This window comes from Apteryx mantelli, chromosome 26 (assembly GCF_036417845.1).
Source record: "Apteryx mantelli isolate bAptMan1 chromosome 26, bAptMan1.hap1, whole genome shotgun sequence".
Lineage (NCBI taxonomy): Eukaryota > Metazoa > Chordata > Aves > Apterygiformes > Apterygidae > Apteryx > Apteryx mantelli.
The window spans coordinates 7,548,098-7,563,208 of NC_090003.1; the positions used below are offsets into that span (position 1 = coordinate 7,548,098).

Consider the following 15,111-nt stretch of genomic DNA (forward strand, 5'->3'; position numbering starts at 1 on the left):
CCCCCCCCCCAGATTTTTTATTTTATTTTTATTTTTTTTAACCGTGCGTCGGTACAGATGAAAAATGGAGGCTTTATTTTCCTGAAGGGCTTTCGTTTGCTGCTATTTTTGAGGTGATCCTGTCTGTGCAGTTTCGCAGGCGCCGTGAGCGTCTACTTCTGGCTGAGTTTGGCGGAGGAGGAAGGATGGGGGAGGAATTTGGGGGTGGGGGGGATGCACGCATTACTCCTTATAACTACACCCGAGCAGACATCCATTATTTTTTTTCCATGAATAATTCAGTAGTGATATTTTTTAGCATGTACGTGCCTCCAGACCTGGCCTTATATAACAGGTATTTTGACTATTATTCTAGGCCAAAATCACACTTGAGGAAGCTTTCACAGGGGTAAATAAAGGAAATATTTAGAGTTGTAGCACAAGACTATCTGTTCCTGTGGTAGGTGACTGTGGACTTCAGAATCCTCAGAAGGTGTCCGATGAACCAAATAAGGAAAGGAGATAATATTTAAAATAGCCTCATTGTACATGTTTTAAAATGATAATTTAGGGCCTGATTTTATTTGCACTGCAGTTGACTGTGGAACTCGCATTGGGACCAAGATCAAATATTTAGAAAAACAGGTTTTTAAGTAAGTTCTGTTTATTTTAGAGATTGAAGAGGGGGCTGGGAGCAAGAAATGGTGGGACACAATTGGTTATTCATTTAAACACAGATTTGTAGGTTAGGTTATTACAAAGTTTGAAATTCAAGCACTGATTTTTATTGTTGTCTGTCATAAAATACATATTTAAGACAGAGATGAGTAGCTCTTGGTAAATTGGAGGTGGTGGTATGCTTTTCCCTAAATGTGCATTATCTTAGCAAATAGAATTTGTGTGCCTGTGATTTACCTGAATGGCTAGAAAAACAACTTGAACGAATTTGATTATATTATAAATCAGAAAAGCCAGACAGAATCATTTCTAAGATAATTTTTCCTGACATAGAAGTTTTATTTGTATTTAGACAGTTACAGATAAAATATTAATAAACTAATTTGGTAGTTCTTTTTTATGCTATTTATGGAGTTCTAAAAGTTATGGATTATACAGATTTCAAATTAGAATCATTAGGAACGGTAGGTCTTCTCCCTTTATAAACATAAACTCCTACCCAGGGCTCACAAATCTTCAGAAATTATATACATATTAAAAAAAAAAAAAATCCAAAGCACAGTATAGGTAAGACATTTAAGTATAACCAAAAAGTAATTTATCTGTGGAATTATACTCTTGTATCATTAAGCAGAAAGAACACATTCGTAGTATTCAGTTGCTTTGATTTGTTATGATTAAGGCTTTATCATCCATGCTGTAAAAGTTAAGTTGATTCTTAATATGTTCTTTGTCCTTTTCTAATGTGTGTATTTTGAAATTTTTAGTCCTTTTTTAGCACAGTGCATTGGATTGTACTTATTCCTCTACATTTATTCTCAGTTATTTTTAGTATTTGTAAAAATATCTGCTAATATTTGCAATTCATTCCAATTTGCCTGTAAGAAACATAATATTTTTGCTAAATTGATAGCAACTGAGATTCCAAAATGGTTTCCATTGATAACTCTTTTGGAGAGACAGCTGCATCTCTTGGATATGAAAGTTTTCGTACTTGATCTTAGCTCTGAGGTTGAGGTTTTGTGGGAAAGCAAAGGAAATTGTGATGAGCTATGAGTTCAGCAGGGGTAAAAAGTAATTTTCTTTTTTGAAATAATTCCAACTGTGCTGTAGAAGGTGTGGAGAGAGGGGAAGGGGGAGAAAAATGTTTTGGTTTTAGTTTTTGCGGGTGAAAAAAATCGTAGTACAAGGTAATTTTATAGATTAATTACCAACTTTATAAACTTGTTAGAGAGTAGCTTCTCTAGAGTGTTGTGCAACTTAAATTTATTAGCTACCTGAGCAGATTAGTTCCTCTTCATAAACTTTATTTTGGTCTGCTTGCAGATCTTGTCTTACAGTTTGGAAGAAGAATAGCAATAAGTAAGAAGTGCCAAGTTTGATCAAGTGTGAATGAGTGCATCCTTTAGAAATGTGTTTTCCTGAAAAGAAAATTGACAGTTTAAAGTCTTATAATGACTGGACAAGACCTTATTTAAGTAGTATATTAGTATGTAGTTTTTCAAGACGTGCAGTTATTAAATAGCTACTAACTAATCTTCAGTAAAACAAGCATCCTTTTTGATTTTTTAATGTGTTTTGGGCTTTGTCCTTGGACATTTAAAAATATTTAACTTCTGGCAAATAGTCTTGTTGCTACAGTTCATTTAATGAACTCCGATTATATCGGAAAAGGTGACCATTCTACAGCTATTAAAGCTTTAAAGTGATGTGTTTCTGCCCAGTTAATCAAGGCTGTAATTATTGTAAAACTTCTTCCATGTTGATGTAGGAGGACTCTCATTTCTGAATAAATCCTCACAAGGCATCAATTCAGACTTTCTTACCGTGAGAGGTAGGCCTGAGTAATTTGTAAAATTGAGATGGCATTTAAGAATCAGCAGCTGACTAAGCCTAGGATAGACACAAAATGTAGATTGGAATAGTATGTTCTGCTTGACCTTGATCTGACCTCTGTTTGCAAGTGATTACTGACACTAGGTTCATAATCTCCTTTAGAGCATATTTATGATGGCACCTGACATTCCCCTCTATTTACCAGTCTAACACATTTGCAGAAGGCAGGATCTTGGTTACGCCGTGGTTGTGTTTCTCAAAACTCGCTTGCTCTTTACTTGCATAACTTCTTCACCAGTTAAATCTGGTCATGCATATCACTGTTCTTGCAGTCTCCCATCAGAATACTTTGCAACGTTTTGGTCTCAATGCAGATGGTTACAGCCTGGCTTTGTTCTAGGTCTTCCTAGCTGGAGTAAATCCTTTGCATTTTCCTTTTAGCATGCACAGCAGCTTAGGAGTCGTTAGGAAAAGTCAAAATTCTTACTTACCTACTTTTCTGCGTTGAAACATTGCGAGTAAAAATGTTGCTAATGTATGTGTTTGAGATCTAGAAAGAAAGCTAATAGGATAAGAGTGTAATTAAAAACAAAACAAAAACAACCTGTTGCACTTTCTTGGGTAACATCTCTGATTTTTATCAGAACCCCTCCCCCCCCATTATCTTTGATGTGATTGCTATGTTGGTAAGAGCCAACAGCTGCTGTACATGAGACGATTTTCTTAGTCAACCAGTAGCAGAAAAGTGATCTAAAATATTGCTTTGTTGCTTTTACATATTCTGAAATTTTGGTTAATAGTTAAGTTTTCCTAGCACTGTCATCCATTTCTCCCAGTTTGTGGTTGATATGCTTCTATCCTGCTAACAAGCTTGTAGGAAAATTTTCTCAAATCAAATGCATTAGCATTAGATGGATTTTTTCATTAATTCCCTTTGCTAAGAAAAAAAGAAACAGCCTGCCTTTAATTTTACTGTTAATAAGCTCACATCTCCATTAGAGCAGTAGTATAGAAATTTGTCTCTTTTTGATAAGAGGTATTTCTTCCTGAATGTAGGACAGTATACTAAAAGTAATAATAGGAAATATCAGTGTTTCCTTCAGTGTTTCCCCTTTTTAGACTGTTACAGTTGGCTTTTCTCTTGTGTTTGTGCACATCAAGTAAGGACACGCTTACTCAGCACCACATTTTTGGAGTCTCTGGCTTCTCAATATGTTTTTCTTCCAGAAGTCATTTTTCACTAACCCAGTTAGTATCTTAAAAAAAGGGTTGTACATTAGATATAAAAATATATCCAATTGTCTTATCAGGCTATAATCTTCTTTAAGGTGCTAAGTAGGCCCCCAAATGTAATCAAAATGTACTGAAATAATCTGTTGTGGATTATATGGCATATCAAAAGTCTGATCTCAGAGGAAGAAAGACACTGACATCTACATCAGGTTAGATTTTAATTTGACACATGTTTGCGAAAAATACTTGTGCAGCTTTTGGCGGGGGGGGAGAAGATGTACTTCTCCTGTGCTTATTTATATCCTTGTGGTAGTACTTCTGTGCTGTGCTGTTTAGCTGTATTTGTGTCTTTACTGTGTTCTGCTTAGGTGATTTATCTAGGCAACAAACCCCAGTGGCATAATTTATACTATTGTTTGGAATGAATGCCGTGTGTGCCTCCATTTCGTATCTTTGTGTGCAAAGTCAGGCTGTCAAGAGGGAAAGTATGTAACTTCGTTTTAACAAAAATACATGCTGCATGAGGTGACTTGAATGGAAGTCATGAAACCAAATGACCCGTCTCTTCTAGAAAACCCAGTTGTGTGACCTTTTAAAATACAGTGCTCTGTTGCATTGTAGGCAAAACACATGAATCAGGCTTACGTATATCCCTGGCGATTGTTCATAGTAGTATAGTTTTAAAACAGTCTTGAACTATTGCTAATAAATCTGTATTAAAACTTCAGTACCATAAATGGCTCTATTGCTATCCTCATGTTGATATTTGCTGTAGTTCTTATCAGATTTCAGGGAGAGTTTGAAGTATAGGCTAACTCTCAGTAAATAATGCTGTCCCAGCGCTAGTGTGAAAGTGGGTGAATTATGAATCAATTGTGATCAATTATACATGATTTTTGTTTTATATAAGGCTGAATGCAAAGTGCAACTTTAGGCTTCTGCTTCAGAGATTCTAGAAAAATGCTGTCAAAATAAAAGTTATACTATAAGCATGGCTGTTACTGAAAGTGTCAACTTGCTGCTGCACAAAAATGAAATGTAAAGATTAAATGAGCATGCTGAATTCTGCATAGTAGAACTTTTGCAGTTCTCCTGTTAATGTTTTCATAGGATTTTGCACGTAGTTCCAAATAATTACCTGTACTCAAGAGTCACATAAATACAGATCCTGTTTACAAGTGGTAGGCCTTGGATTTCCATCTGGATGTCATCACAAATGGAAATCATTGCCAAATGATGCCCTGATTGTCCATCCTTTTTAAAGTTACATGAATTTATTAGTTATTTAGTTTATAGTTATTTACTTATTACATGGAATGAGTTGAAAGTTATTTCCGAATAGAAAAGATAGTCCCTGAGAAAAATGGTTATGAACATTGATTGGAATGCAGCTTGTAGAAAAATGTTAAAGTTCTGAAAGTTGTACCTTTGTAATAACAGTATTTCTCAGTGAAATGACATTCTTATCTAGGCTGTATTTCCAACAGATTTATTGAAAAACTTAGATACAGACTCAAGGCTTCAAAACTTACTAGCCAAAGACTAGTTAGAGACAAGGGAGGAAGGAGAAGGTCACCAAGAAAACCTGGAACAAAGTCACAGAATGAAAACTAATTTCCTAAATTCAAACGGATTTACAAGAATGACTCCAGTTAAAAAGCTGCTTTTGGTATGTCAGGGGAACTGCGTTCATTGCTCATGGCAGCTTCTATCTGGTGAACATCTAATAACTTAGGTTTCTAACCAACGGAAATTTTCTTTTTGCTCTTCATAAATGAGGCTTTTTGAATGGGGGAGTTGTATTACTTTAAATTTCCATCTTCGCTTCTACAGTAAACGCCTTCAGTTCCTATGATAGCTGCTGCTCTGAGCTTTCTCAAAGAGCAGAGTGAAATTGGTATGATTCATTCCAGCTTCGTTCCTGCCTACGGGTTTAAGAATAGGAGAAGATAAGACTTCATTTTGGAGGTAAAAATAAATTATCTGTATTTGAAAAAATGTTTTGGCATTAAATTACATGTATTGACCTCTTTCAAAACTCCACATTTCTAAGTATAAACTCTTGGAAGTATGAGGATTTAGCACATTCAGATAATGTTTTTTAAATTATTAAAAAACACCAGTGTTTTTGCTTCAATCAGATTATATCATATTTATGTGAACATTGGGAAATGTCTTTGCTTATGTGCTGTAATTGTAAGGTTAGGGAAGGCTGTAAGGTTTGTTTTATCTTCAGAAGCCTTGCATGTTCTATTGTATATACACTCCCTCTAAAACTTTCCAAATGCGCAGCTGGCAATGGAAATACACAGCTGGTATTGGTGAGCTCTATTGTCAGTGTGGGACCTTTGCTGTCACCAGTGTATCGTGGCATGTATTTGTACTCCAGGTATCATTAGACAACTTGATGTTCGTAATTTGGTGGCACCCAGCTTTGCCTACACAAGAATCTGACTGGTGATGCCACTAAAAGTAGAACTTACTTAAGAACTCCTTAAGAAGAGTTTAGCGAAGGGCTGGGAGATGCTCAGGAATGCACTGGAAGGATTCGGTGCTGGTTATCAGACCTTCTGACAGGTACTCACTCCTTAGTAAATCAAGTAGTACAAACATCCTGCGTATTCTTCATGTTACTTTATCTTGGTATGTGTTTGTCCTGATCTGGAAATAACAATATGGTGTTCATGATCGTAACAAGTTAATGTTTTTTAGGTACTAGTTTATTTTTGGTTAGAGCATATGTATGTATTTGTGTAATATAGTAAAAAAAAAAAAAAAAAAAAAACTTTTCTTGGATGATTCGATTGTTCAAATCATAGGTTCTAAGCTGTTCCATGTTTTTCTTTATTTGTTAGTTCTATTCAACCACCCTTCTGTGTACCATTTGTTTTTTCCAAGTTAAATAATAAAACACTTGTCCAGATCACAGTTGCAGCATGTCTAAGCAAATTTGCTAATGCTGTCTATGGTTACATATCCTACAGTGGGGAGTGGAATTGAGGCACTGGGCAGCTTTCTAGTGTTAATCGATTTCTTTTTCTGTGGACCAGGGTTAGCTTTGAAACAGTGATTTGGAAGGAAAAAAGCTTACTACTCCATTTTTAACTTTTTAATTAAGCCAGTCTATTTTGAAATTGTGTCTTTTTTATTGAGGGGGGAATACTTTTTCCTTGTCCTAAAAATAAGCTAAAAGTTGCTAAGACTCCATTAAAACATTGTTCTTTGCGAATATATTTTAGAATTGTCCAAAACTTTATTAGAATATTCTTTTATGAATCACAGAGCAATTTAAATCTTTCTTAAAAGATGCTGAGAAAATTTGGGGAGGACTGTTTTAGGACAGAGCTTTAATTTTGAGGTAAGCAGATTCTGAGGTTGTATCCAAATATAGGAAGTGGGTGAATTTCTGCAGAGTATGGGAATAGACATAGTTTTCCAGAATTAAACCAGTGGTTTTCTTTTTTTAATCCTCTTAATATTGACTTACATTGTGTTTTAGAATTGTCCCATTACTTGTATCATATATGAGAACAAACTTTTTTCTTGGATGCAGTCGTTGATTGCCTTACCTATATTACAGAGTTTGGGTTTGTTGTCTCAAACTTTATTTCAGGTAATTTACCTGGATGACTTTTATTCACATCAGTAACTTTTCTTGACTTCCTTTGTGTTCTTGTCTCATGTAAAGTCAAGGGTCTGTTAAACACTTAAAACTTCCTGTGGTTTCCTTGCACTCCTGCATGTGCTCTCATAGCATTTGTTGTCTAAGTTAATTGGAGACTTTGGGGCTTTTATGGTAGTTAGAATGTAATTGGTGATTGACTTTCAGAGTTTTCTCATTTTATTTACCTCTAACTTCTTGTTAATCATGCCTTAATTTAGTGAAGGCTTTAAGTTCTCCTTGTACAGAGGATCTCCTATACTGCTTAATCATTTTTATTGCCTTCTTTTAGACCTTTTTTATGCTTCATCTTTTCAAAACTCTTCTTAATACTGTTTGAACAATACTATTCATATACTATTCTGTATCATTCATAGTGCTAAAGTTTAGTGCTGGCTTTTGTTACAGCTTACCATAGTTATACATTGACTGTTTTATATTTGAATTGTTTATAGGAGCCTCTTACTTTTTTTAATTGACTAAGGGCATATCTACAGATGCTCCATCTAATTTAGTATGTAATGTAAAACAGGTGCGTTTAATATAACTACAGGTATGTCCATACAACGTCCCATTAAAACCGGTTGATTTATGGGAAGAGATGTAGACTCCATTTCTGTGTGTATGGATGAGAACTGTTTCCTTTAACTATGATATCTATCCGTATTTTGTAAGATAATTGATGTTTTTAAAGTCTTTTTGAAGATTTTCCTGTTACCATATTATGACATTACAAAATATCAAAATAATTTTATATTGAAAATATCTAACTTTTCAATATATTTTCCAAATCAACAAAAAGGAAAAGCATTTTTCTTCAGACTAGAGTGTATTTAATTTTTTAATCTGTCAAAACTTGGAATGAATTCTTTATTCCTGCCACAAGCCTTACAAGGGTTGACAGGTATGAGTTTGTTCTGAAGAATTCTTACTGGCCTACACTTGCTGTGTCAAGGTCCTCGGGGAAATATTGTAGCAGTCTCTAAGTTTTACCTGCTTTAACAGTTACTGAAGTAATACTCTCCAGTATTTTAAAATTTGTAGCTACAAAATTAGATATCTTCTGAGCATCAAATATTCATTAGTGAATACTAGCTCGGCTTTTATAAACTTTGTCCCCTGGATTGACTTAAGCAAGTGCAGTCTTTATTCTGATCGCCAGTATGTGTTAGTTATTTAGGATGAAATCTTCAGAAGCACTTCAGAGCTTGCCAGCATTGCTGTTCAGAGTGGGTTGCGTTGTCGCACTTTGCATAGAGTTCTGCAGGAGCGTTTGATAGACTATGATTAATGCTTTAGAACTTTGAAGAGACAGTATTATTAATGTGATGATTGACATAAATTTACTCTAGTGAGAGTATTATAATAGCTGAGAATCTATCTTGATTATCATTGCTGCAAAATGACATGGAAATGGTTAGTCAGCTATACATCTATTCTAGCGAGCATCGAGAGCCAGATGCCAAGCTTGTTTGAGTCCATTCAAACATGAATCTTCTCTTTGTTGACAGTCCGTTAGCAATGATTAGATTGTTGAATGGGAACGATCTAGTCTTTGTGAAAGTGGCTTAATTCATATAAATTATGGTGAATTTTCTCATGTGTTGCCACTATTTGAAGCCAAATACAATGCAGACTTTCTCATATGACTGCTGGTAAAATCAGAAACTTAAAGTATCAAGTCAGTAAGGTTTTTTTTATTATTACTGGTGTAAAGCAGTTCAACAGTAATGAGAGCTGACCTCTTTTTAAGAGTAAGTTTGTATCAGACTCAAAGTGTACAAGCTTGCTTTAGATTTATCCTGTTAAAAGGAAACTTGAATGATATTTGTGCTGATATTAGAATTGCCTGGGATTTTAGGAGTAGCTCATACCAAATTTTAGCCAGTTGAGTTAAAAAAAAAAAAAAAAAAAGACTTCTTGCAAAGTTTTTGTTTCAAATTGCAGGTAAAGAGCAAAAAGTCCAGTGTTTCAAATCTTATGGACCCTAGTCAGGGATTGCAAAAGGAAAGTGGACTTTGTGCTGAAACTTCATTCATGACTACCACATTCTTAACTGTTAAATGTCAATTTCTAGCCTTTCCACTCCCATATACCAAAGCTATGTTTTTGTCTGGTTCATTGCCTGTAAATGAAAATGTCCAAGTTACCTTTTGGTGAGGTTTGTAATTTTGTATTGTTTCATTTGACCTTTTGGGGTATCAAAAGATGTCTACAAAAAAGTTTTACATGTTTAAAGTCCAATTTCATCAAAACAGGTTAACTGACCAGCAGACAAATATATTTGTGCTCTGACTGGGCACAATATTTTGTAATGAAGTTGCCATTCCCTGTAGTGACTTTATGAGCTTATTGCCATTTTTTGGTTTCATAAATTAAGCAGACATCAGTTTGCTCTGCTTTGGTTTGGGGCTAACTTTACATTCAGTAACTTCTGTTGCCATTTCTGTCAACCAGAGCACCAACTATTGTCCGCAATACTCTCTTCTACCACTGAGAAAGACACCGATTGAGCAATTGGAGCATTATAGTTAAAGATTTCCTTGGGAGATACGGTAAATTGTGCAGTCTCAGAGGAGATTGAAATGCATTTCTCAGGGAAAACACCATGGGGCTGTGGCTGGAGTGAGTGAGGCACTTGGTTTCTGAGAGAATGCTAAGCAAATCTTTCAGAATTTTTCAGCAGGTAAAAAATGATTCATTCAGAGACTATATTGTACACTAAAATAATGAGTTTGTATAATATTTGCAGTTTACCCTCCTGCTTCATCTGCTTTTACATATCAGAAAGGACCTGCAGTGATCCTCTGTCTTATGACCTTGGATTGTCACTCTGAAGTTAGAAGGAGACAAGACTTTCCAAATTTAACAGATGCAGGGAAGCAAAGTTTTCATGCCTGCAAATGAGAATCTTGACAGTAACTGCTTATTAACAATTAGAGATGGTTTTGGGACATTGTTAGATTGGAGGCCATAGTTTATAAAATGCTGTCATGTTTTTTAATAGGGACTAATGGAAACAAACTGTAAACATCTCTATGCACTAGAAAAGGCAGTTAATTCCATTTTTATCACGTCTGCTTAAACTTTTAGTAACAATTTTCCCTTATGTTGTACAAATATGAGTACTTATCATATGACACTGTTCCATACACTGTTTTCAATTCTGTTACATGGTGGTGGTGTTAGTGTCTGAGCAAAAAGCTCAGGGAAATCAGTGCTATGTTTGTAGTAAATAATAGCCTTTAAAACTATACAGACTAAAGAAATTTCTTTAAACCAAGCTTGCACTGCAGACCAAAACAGATAGCTTGGCACTTTGTAGTGTGCTGGATTTCAGGTATCAGTAAGAGCTGTCAATGAGTCAGTGCACTATGGAAAATACTGTTGAATCCTCTGTCCAGATTAATACCTTGCACTTCAAAATAGAAAACTATTACACATTTACTTGATTGCTGTTGGTAACATTAAAAAATGGTTCTCATCAAATGTGTGCTGCATGTTTTTTTTCCCATTGAATCCCAGAGAGTAAGGATTATATGTGCAAGTTGTCTGGAATTTTAGTAAGTGCTAAAAACAAGAGAATAAGGAGGCTTAAAGAGAGAAAACTGGAAATGTATGCTACAGGAAGAGGAAATACAATGTTAGAGGGACCTGGTCTTACTGAGAATCTCTTACTGTTTTCGTGGAGAGAAACTTGTGACAAATGACATGTCATAGCTGTGGAAAACAAAAGGATTTAGTTGGGTCAGAAATGGATAATAAATGACAAATTTGAGTGAACATAAATTAGTGTTATTTTGTAGCAGTTTTGAGGGGTTTAACTTTATACCTGGGAGATCTAATCTGGTAGTAGCAGCAGTGTCCGGATCCTACATCTGGAAAGGGCTTTGGTCTTGTTTCCTTGGTGGTAAGCAGACTCCTGTTACTGTGATCCCAGCACTCCGGTTAGACACAGAGGCAGTCCTGTTTCCTGGAAATTGTAGCCACTGTACAGCTGCATTCTCCAAGTAAAGCCATTAGCTGATGTTTGGACACATGTTTGGGTAAACTCCTTTGCTTTTTCAGACTTCCACCCAGTCACAGGTTTGTGCTAACCTTTTGGGAGTTCTGTTTGAGATGAGGCAGCAAAACTGACATAGCAGCAGCAGAACACCTTTATTAATAGTATATTAAGGGCATTAGCTTTTGAGGTCAGCATGTAGACTCAGCAATCCTATTTTTAAAAAAAGTCACTTATTAATATGGTAGCTACTAGATTGCATTTATCCAGTTTATCAAACAGCTGAGTAAAATGACAGCTAAAGTCTGTCTTTTTCAGTAAGATATCTTTGAAGAAAACTACATATTCTTGATCTAAACCCCCCAAACACTCAACGATCCAAAAAGGACCATGACAAATGTTCAGATTATTTAGTATGGATAAAGGCAGACTGTTCTAATACTTGTCATGTAACCTTTGTGAGGTACAAGTAATCCTGTAAAGTTTTGCATTGGCATTATCTTCCAAATGATCATGTTGAAACTCATATTCTTAATTATCTGAGTGTAGGCTCATTTCAGTGTCAGAAAAGTGTTTTAGGGAGAACTGTAGTGAATGAAGAAGTAAAATCTCATATTCATTTCAGTGGAAATTTACCTTTTGCTTACTTTTTTTGTATTTAAATACAAAATTTTGATACTTAATGTATTTTAACAAAATCACACATGAAGACTGGCTAAATATAGAGAACAGTTATTTCTAGAAAATCTGTTAAGTGTTTGTATTCCAGCTGTTACTTCTTTTCCTTCTTGTTTTAATACTTGAAAAATAAGCTAAATAAAAGCTAATTGGAATATAACTGCAGAGCAGAGCATCTGTCTTGTTTTCTGAAACAGGTTGACTGTGTCAGTAGTAGCTATGGTTAGCTATCAAGTAACTTGCTAGGAACTTGCAGTGAATTGTGGGATGTTGTGGTGTTAAGGAGGGTAGGAGGCAGAAATACATAACTACATTTAGTGGTTGCAAAATTTTAGAGCTGATTGGAGTCTGTGTATTCTGTATCTGCTGTTCCAGTTTTATAAATACTGGAATAAATGCAGAAATAACCTTTTTGATCTTATGAAGACAAAAGCTATATGTTTAATTATTTTCATTTAATTGTTCAGCACAGCTCTCGTGTGGGTTACAACTTGCATGGAATTAAACTCTATGGGTGTTTATTAGCCATGTTTAATAGCTGCTAGATGACATTCTGTACTATTTAAATCATTATGGATGAGTAAGTGTTGTGTAGTCTGTAAATGTAAGACTACCTATGATTTATACTCAGGTTAATCTGTGAAGGTACAACATGTTTAAGGATTTGAATGAGGTGCTGCAAATGTGGATAGCATATTGCAAACAGATAATATGTAATAGTTGGTTTTGCTCCTCTTTGTTACAGAGGGTGGGGGTACATAAATTACAATACAGTAAGTGTATGAGAAAGGCGGAAGACAATTCCCATATCAATTCTTGCCGACTGGTATAATACCATGCACAAGATATGCTTCCTGCTCATATGACTCTTCAGCCTAAATGTTTTTATCTGTTTATCTGAATGTTGTGAATACCTTCAGCTAAACTTCTCTGGGTTTATGAAGAACTCCATTTAATGGCAATATGTTCCTTTTTGCTGCTTGTAAATCCTTGTGTCATTTTTCTTGTCTTGGCAAGCCATGCCATGCAATCCCTTGCTAACATTTGTCTTGTAGTGATGATTATATAATTTAAGAAGTTTGTGGTGAGACATAGTAACTTTATCTTCAGTACTGTCATTCAAATGACAACTTTGCCAAATTTTTGCAGAAATGGGTGTTTTAAATAGCCCCAGCTCAGAATTTTCTTATGCTTTCCATGGCAACAAGTTCATCTGTTAAGCAAATGTCATGTGAATGTTTTCTGTAAATGCATTGCTCACTCTCTCCTGTGCAAAATTGATATTTAGTGCTTAGTACAAATATATTTTGATATATGTTAGTTGTTATGTAAGCATTTGTCTTCAGGTATATTGAAATATCTTCCCAAAATGAGTCTTTATTGTGATTTTTAGAATCTGGATGGATGATGCTGTGATTAAAACATCACTCTCTGTACATGTGAATGTTTGTCTATAGCAATATGCATTTATAATATGAAAAAAATGTTTTCCTGATGTAGGATGTAGTTTTGAAGAGTCAGTTTGATAGTAGTAGCATTACTATTTTCTCATGTCTTCCATGCTTATGCTATCCCTCTTTCTCCTGCTACCACTTTGTAAGCTTGAATGCATCTTATGGAAGAGAAGATGCAAGTTGTGGTGGAAAAAAGCATGGAAAAAGATTGCTGAAGTTGCTTTTACTCTTTACGTTAAATGGCCGTTTATCTCTTATGCTGCTGTTTGCAGTCTTCAACCAGCAAAAGTTGTACTGGTTATTAAGTTTTGAATTATAGCAAGTGAAAATGTGCTATCTAAAACAAAGGGACATGCAGCTTCTCTTCAAAGACCTTATTTTCATACCTTTTGCTTTCAAAAGATAGCTGAGCTCTGTTCTGGAGACCTTCGGTATTGCTTGACATAAGTGAAGCTGTTGCTGGACAGGCTAACCCTGTGTATGCACTACTTGCCTCTCCTACCAGCCTGTAAAGAAAGGATATGGAGAGCTGAACAAAGACAAGGGTGGTCAGCCTCTGGCATCTGAATTACATGGATCATGAGCAGTTCAAGTACAGTTCCCTGCTGAGTCTTTGTCATGAGAACAGTGGCAGGGTTGTGCCAGGCCTAAAGCCTGATGGATAATCTGAACCTCCAGCTGTGAGAGGAAACAATCCAGCAGAGAATGGTGAGGCCACCATAAGGAGGCTGTGCCAACGTCCAGTTGAGTGTCCAGTTCTGTACTACAGTGTTGGGACTCCTGGCATGACTCCCAAGATCTTCCAGATTTTTCCAGAATACATAGTTATATCTATTATGGCTGTCAGCTTTTAGAATTATTTGATACATTTTTGTTGGGAAGATGGGCAACACAAAGCTAAGATCTTCTCTAGCTCTAAATTATTGTCAGGATTCTCAGAAATCATAATTTAAAATTACATTGCACTTTGAGATGATAATTTCTGTACACTAAAATCAACATGAACTGTTTAGGAGCATTTGCATTTCATTTGCTTAATGGTGCCTAAAGTTATGCCAATACAAACTGATTGTATCCTGATAACTTTATAATGGTATTGCAAGAAAAATTCACATATATTTTATTTGTATATGATTGTGGCTCACCAATTATTTATGATAATCATATATTGAGGAAAACAAGGTTATTATGACATTTAAATGTTGACATTTTCTGTATGTTTCATATGTATTTGACAGCACTGTTAAAATAGGCCTTTTAATGATATGGTTGATATAGCCATTCAGATTTAATTGACATACAGTTTAATTAGATATTTCTGTTTTAAAAAATTGAGCTGTGCCTTTTATATAAGCCTTGAATTTCACCCATAAAATTACTGGAATGTGAACACAAATGTGCTGCTTTTGCATTCTTTTACATCTTTTTTTATGTTCAGTTTTAGAAGGCTTTAGTCTGAAAAGGGGAAAAGTCAGTTAATGTTATACTTGCTCTGTATTTTTGAATCCAATAGGTAGGTACCTTCCTACCTAGGGTAATAATTTTGTCAGAGGGTTTTGTGTGCACGCATATGCCAAAGAAATGGGATC

At 35.2% G+C, this 15,111-nt stretch overlaps 1 protein-coding gene across 5 annotated transcripts in view; it reads left to right on the forward strand.

Moving 5' to 3' along the window:
* Positions 1-15,111, forward strand: part of PRDM2 (PR/SET domain 2) — a 70,737-nt gene that overhangs the window by 26,759 nt on the left and 28,867 nt on the right. For 3 of the 5 annotated variants that reach the window (XM_067311125.1, XM_067311126.1, XM_067311127.1), the window contains exon 1: positions 52-113. The exons of the other annotated variants lie outside the window; for them this stretch is intronic. The gene's annotated coding sequence lies outside the window, so the exon portion shown is untranslated. Of the gene's footprint in view, positions 1-51; positions 114-15,111 lie in introns of those variants that run through there. 5 annotated transcript variants of the gene reach the window in all.